Genomic DNA, 6,632 nt, shown 5'->3' with positions numbered 1-6,632 from the left:
TTAGATTTCTAAATAAATATTCACCTCGTCGCTAGATAGACCTACTCCTGAAAAACTCGTGCGCAAGGTTTTTTGTCCCTACGAGGCCACCGTCATTTACCCGACGGGAGGGGTGAGCGAGTGAGCCCTGCAATCTAGAATTTGACCACTGATGTCACTGTTTTCAACCCATTTTACACACTGGCCCTTTAAGTCTCTCCCACTACACTGTAAGCTCCTGCCATGGCTCAGTCCCTTGTGGCAATTTGCAATATTAGCAAAGCTTGTCCCTTACTGCGTATGCTGCCTGCCCACTGCTGTTGTCCCCCATCCTCTCCACTTCCTCGCATTGGTTCCCTTCTTGTTTTTTTTGTTTTTTTTAAACATTGTGTTTATTGAGTTTTTTTGTGTTACAAATATTTAGGTAATACAACAGTGTGAACACAATCTGTTACCCCCCTCCCCCCCCCCTCCCCCCACACACACACACACACACACCCTCCCCTTTTCCCCCCATTACCGGTACATATGTTTATAGAAATACATTTAGATATCTCCCTTCTTGTTTTTAAAGCCATCTCTGATCCTGTGTGGGTTTGAGGAGAAAGTTTTGCAGAATGCAGCTTGTCAGCACAATGGCATACACTGTTTTTTTCCAGTGGAAGTGGGTCCTTCTCTGGAAGATCCATCATTCCAAAGGCACTTTGCACAGCATTTCTCACCCATGACAGTCTGTAATTAAAACTTTTCTTCTGCTAGAGGATCTTGTGGATCTTTTTCCGACTGGACAAAAAATCCACTCACACCTGCTAACATGTGGCTACTGTCTTTAGTCAGAAAGGTTACAATCAGCATTCATTTCTAGGCCAAATGATTGCAGCAGTCACGGTATTGGCTATTTATTGGAAGCATGATACCTGGGGGGTTGGCGCATGGTAAGGAACAATATGCAACGGCAGGTTTGTTCTTTTTATCATTCAAAATGCAACACTGGAAATGCAACAAGGTGAGAGGTCTCCTGATGATGATTAACCCTAACCTTAATTTGAAAGAGATACTGAAAAAGTAACAGAAATTAAAAGCTGGTAACCACTGTAACACTTTCACTGGCCTCCATGCTGCTTTTTACTGTTTAGTAACCTTGCCTTATCACATTTATTTTGTCAACGTGACACACCAGAAATAAAGGTACAGTTGCCTGAGGGAAACTTTGCCTAAACTTTGCCTAGCTCATCCACTGGAAAAAGTCCAGCAAACCTCCACTGGCAAATGAGCGGCAAGCTGGCAGCACGGGGGAAGCCAAAACTATTAATTTGTATACACTACCCACACTGCAAAATCTGCAACGTTTTCCTTAACTAGCCATGCTGCATTTTTCCAAGGTGCTGTAGCTCTCATATTTTGACCTTCAGTTGCTATAGCAACTCAAAGCGCAAAACCCAGCACCAGGGCTTTGAGTGCACCTTTCCAGCTTTGTAGCCTCTGAGCCAAGGAAAATAAGGCATAATAACCACTGGGAGTGCTAGCTGGTTAGCAGCAGTCTTTTTCAATAGCACTGGCTAGCAACAGGCTGGCAGCCAATCATCAAGCCTTGACGTCTGGCAGCCCGCTTTCACCACGTGGAAATGGCTGTGGTTTCATCTAAAGTGGGTTGGGAAAATTATAAACCTTACTAGGTGAGTGCTGCATCCTGGGTAGCAATACAGAAGTAGAATGCAATAATAATGTAATGCCGGTGTTGAGTTAGCATTAACTGTATAATACTGTATATGGGGTAGCGTGGGTAATAACAGCACAGGGACAACTTCTCTGGAGGAAAACGTGAATACTTTAATGTCCCTTAAGAAAAGTAGGACAACTGACGATTCATTGACACATATCACTCCGCCCAATGTAAACAAACACTACAAAGCAGCTTATGTATATAGTTCCTCATTCCAACAAATGTAAATAATGTATTTATCAAATAATGAGCCATTAACTAAATCATGAAATATTCAACTAATACCCAAAACAAAACAACATTCAGAACAACACTAAAACAAAATAAATCTCATCTTACAATAACATGTAATGCAGATACTGATTTTTTTTGCTTTGTTTTTAGCTCTCTTTAGTAGATGGTGGAAATTCAAAAGGCTGTTCTGAAAGAAATTAGAGAATCCAATGGCATAATGATTTAGATTCAGGAAATTAGAAAGTCAAATTCAGGCATTTACAAAATTGTGACAAAATGTGAGTCACTTTATTTCGCTCTCAAAGGGCAGTTTTAGTTCATATGCCTACCCTTATTTTCAGCGATGGGAAAAAAGAAAGCAGACAGCAGGTGGACCAGTACCCTGTGTAGGTTGCTGAATCAACGGTTGTCACACATCACTTGCATTTCCTTTTCTTTTGTCTTTCATCTTTCAATCTATAGACAGCATGGGATTTGTAGATATTAGCTAGAGAGGTTTGAAATGGCTGTTTGATGACAATAACAGTCTTCACTTCCTGCTGCCATATGGCCTTCTGAACACAGTGTGCAGTCTGTTACAGTCGATTTCCATGTTATTTTATGCACAGACACAGATGAAAAGGATGAAAGAAAAGACCAAAATATTGCTTATTGGATATTTAACCAGGGTATTTGATCTTGTCTTTCCCACAAAGTATGTATATGAATTCTAACATAGCACAGGCTCATTCTCTGACATTTCTGAAGTGCAAGGTATAAAGCATCTAAATGGAAGTTGGCATAACCAAGCTGTGTAAAGTATAGTACATTTGCAAATGACACCGGTGTCATAAAGAAAAATAAAATAAAAGGCTTGTTTGACCTTATTTCAAAAGCCAGGTGGAAATTAATTGGAAAAAGCTAGAATTAAATATAGCACCAGGCAAAAAGCTTCAGAGATGAATCGAAATGGTGGGATGAAATTGATTAAGACTATTAAATGGAAGCTGAACTTCTGACTCATAGCTTGATTGAATGAAAAGTGAAACACTGACGTCAGAGAGTGCCACACAAGGGAACATTTAGCCATGCTCCAGTGAATGCGATTTGCCTGTGTGTGCTTGTGCGACTGCCCATGGTAACTGGATGTGTTAAAAGATTAAAGTCCTTCCTTCATGGGCAGTTGTTATCATGGAGTCAAGGGTTGTATTTTCCTGTCTTTCAGTCCTTGGTTAATGAAGAGGTACTCCGGCTGGTAGGCATTAATTACATAGTTTTGTTTCTGTTTCATGACTGTGACCAACAAGTCTCTCACCAGGTCCAGAAATGTGTTCTTATCCCTGCTTCTCAAAAAGCTCTGTGGTGACATTCTAAAGAAACTCCATGTACTCATCAACTCTGTTGTTAATGTGTCCTCCACACGCCAGCCTGCCACTTACTGTTGCTTCACTAATGCAACATGTTCTCACTCCAAGTTGTGACATACAGTATTGCTTCTTTGTCAGTGGGCTTTTATGTCTATATATAACACACTAGGTATCCTCTTGCGTTTGCTGTTGACATCCCAGGATGCCACTATCAGCACCGGCATGTCAACAAAAGCACATGGTAAGGTTTAGGCAACAGAAGCATATGGTTAGGTTTAGAAAAAAACATCACGGTTTGCCTCTACATTCATACAGGAAACGAACACCGGGATTCCAGGTGTAATTTGGATTTTCCAAATCCTTATATTATGTCATTACCGGCAGTGTTTAAAACTGATGCCACCCTGTGGTATATCATACCACTGCGACAGGTGCCATCTGGCCGTGTTATGAACTGACGCCACCCATCCGCATATCATACTACCGCGACAGATTGCTTTTGCCATCAGTGGCTGACTCGTGTACACATTAACTTTATACAACAAGAGGTAAAGAAATTTTGAATTCCAATTTGGGGCCAACTCCATCATTAAGTCAATGGAATTAACCTGAGTGTATGATGCACTCCTCCTGGTATATATGTATTGTTTTTTTTTCCCTGATGGAGTCTTTATTACTTTCATGAATTGGCAATGTTTGAATCAAAAGTTTCTCTGTGTTCATGTGAAATATCCCAGGGTTTCACAAAAAGCAATGGTTACTCAAAAGTACTTTTGAGTGACATTTTCAGTGTGAGAGTGCTGAATTGACTCAATCTATGTTTGTGTCACGTTGACTTTCAGGGCGCCTATAAAAATGACTCTCAGTGGAATTTGAGTCTGGAAACCAGAATTGCTTTGTTGTTGCATTTCATCCCTACATTTACAATTGACCGCTTCACGCTAAAGATGTCAACACACCTTATCTCACCAGAAGACATATTTGTTTTCACATCCCATTTTCTGTCAGTCAGGTCACCTGCTGATCATGTGTTTAAACTGACTGAAGAACTTTGGACATTAAATATGCAAGAATTCATCATTTTACCATGTGGCCACAGTGGGCCACTTCTCAGCAACAGATACACAGTCACACCTAAGCCCCATTTCCACTGAGCAGTACAGTACAGCTCAGTTCGGTACGCTTTTTTTTCCATTTCCACTGCGAAAAGTTGTGGATAGTACCAACTGAACCATTGCGTACCGTTCCCATTTTTGGTTCCCCTTGTGTTGGGGTACCTAGCACACAGATCTGGTAGGAAAAGGAAGAGCTGTGAACACTGCAGTCCGTTGATTGCTCAATAGCGGACTGTCACTCTTGTTCAAGGCTGAGTTGTGGCTGGTTTTGAGGCTAGTTTTTAAGAACAAAGACTTCTGAAATTTTTTCTAGAACTACTAATGTGTTATATTTAGCACCATGTAAATAAAATAAATGATTCTGATTTAATAAACTGAGTGGATACTGAACATGAATCACTTGGTAATGGTGGGTAAATGAAAAATCAAGTTCATGGAACAGTCATCTCATTACTGCCGCCAATTACATTATGGTGTTGGTTCAGTTTGTTTGTTGGTTGATTTGTGTGTTTTTCGCAGGATTACAGAAAAACAACTGGCCCAATCTAATGAAACTTGGTGGAAGGGTGTAGCATGGGCCAGGGAAGAACTCATTAAATTATGGAGCCCCTTCACAATTTTGGAAGGCCTGCAAATTGCATATCTTGGCAGGATAGCAGGCTATTCAGTTATTTCAATGAGATCTCTCAGTTGGCACGATGAGGCAGAAAGTTGCAAGTAGATGATTCATGTAGCTGTGTGGCTTTTTAGACTGTTCAGTATTTCATAACAGAAACATACTTTCGCTGGAGGGGGACAGGAGACATTAGTTTGGGGTCAGGGTTACCTAATATGTTCAAATAATTGACTGCTGAAGGGAAAATAATCTCTCACAGGGGCTGTTGTATGAAAGACTGTCAGAACAAATGGTAATACTGACTCTGGTGATTCAGTGATGCCAGCTCTTCAAGTATTTTGCACATAAATCTTCAAGTGAGACATTCAGTAAGAAAAGTACCTTCACTTAGTAATGCACCCCAAGACTAACGGTGGTAACTTGTTTTGCAGCAATTTCACATTTCTGATTGGGGGCTTGTCCACAATATGGCAATTAAAGCCTATTGCAGGGCTTGGTGTTTGTTTGAGTCCAGCTGTACTGCTTTTAAAAACTTGTCAGTTTTGATTTTATTTCATATTTTGCCACTTTAGCTCCCATTCCATAGTGTTTGTGTTGTTTACTTGCTGTGCCATCTGCCATTCTGTTTTTCTTTTTTTGGTTTTGTTTGTTTGGAGGATTATTTCAGCCACAGGATCCAGTATCCAAGCCCCTGTGCAGGCACACAGGATGTTCTCATACTGTCAGTTTCAAAGTACCTTGTGGAACTGTGCTCTGCAAATTGTATTCTTAACAGGCTAGTTGCCGGCCCCTTATCAGAGACCTTTTTCTAACAAACCTTTAATCTATCATATTTCCTCTTGAGTTGCAGATTTGCAATTGCTTTTGATTTGTGAATAAAAAAAACAGTACTGTTTAGCTGTTCCTGCATACTGTCATGTACAGTAACTCCTTGTCAATGCCAGTCATGTAGCTAAACCATACCTGGGTTTTTTGACAATGCTCAATGTGCCATGCACTGCTAATGTAGTCAGAAAAAAAAAAATTAAAAATAGACTTCAGGTTGCAGGTACATGCATGAACACAAGTGAACTGCTGAGTCTTACTAATTTAAAGTTATGTGGTTATGAACTTACATATCATGATTCGACTCCTCTGACTAGGGCTGTATCAGTTCGAACCAAACCATCAAGGTCCAGGGTTCACAGTACGCAGTCGCACACTGAATAAACAGACTGATGCAGGTAATGAAGAACCAAACATCATAAGCACAAGTTCTGCTTATGAAGTTTAGCCATACACCTAGGGCCCTATTTAGATGGTCTAAAGCGGATGGCGGAGGGCGCATAATCCATGTCGCAAGTGTCATTGCTATTTAGATGCAGGCGCAGTTGTCATTTTCACGCCCTGCGCCCTCGTCGTCTAACTAGCAAATGAACTTGCGCTTCTCTGGGTGTGTTGGTCTAAAACTGAGGAGTGGTCAGGCACAGTCATGGCGCGTTGCTAGTTAGATGGCGTAAAAAGCAAATGCACCAGTGACCAACAAAAACCTGGTCTAAAGTCAACGGCGCAGTATTTCGCTGTTAAAAAAGTTAGTAATATGCGTCTCTAGGCGGGTGCACAACGCGCGTGCACTCTGC

This window comes from Epinephelus moara, chromosome 7 (assembly GCF_006386435.1).
Source record: "Epinephelus moara isolate mb chromosome 7, YSFRI_EMoa_1.0, whole genome shotgun sequence".
NCBI classification, from domain to species: Eukaryota; Metazoa; Chordata; class Actinopteri; order Perciformes; family Serranidae; genus Epinephelus; species Epinephelus moara.
Note: the sequence above shows the minus strand (reverse complement) of the source record.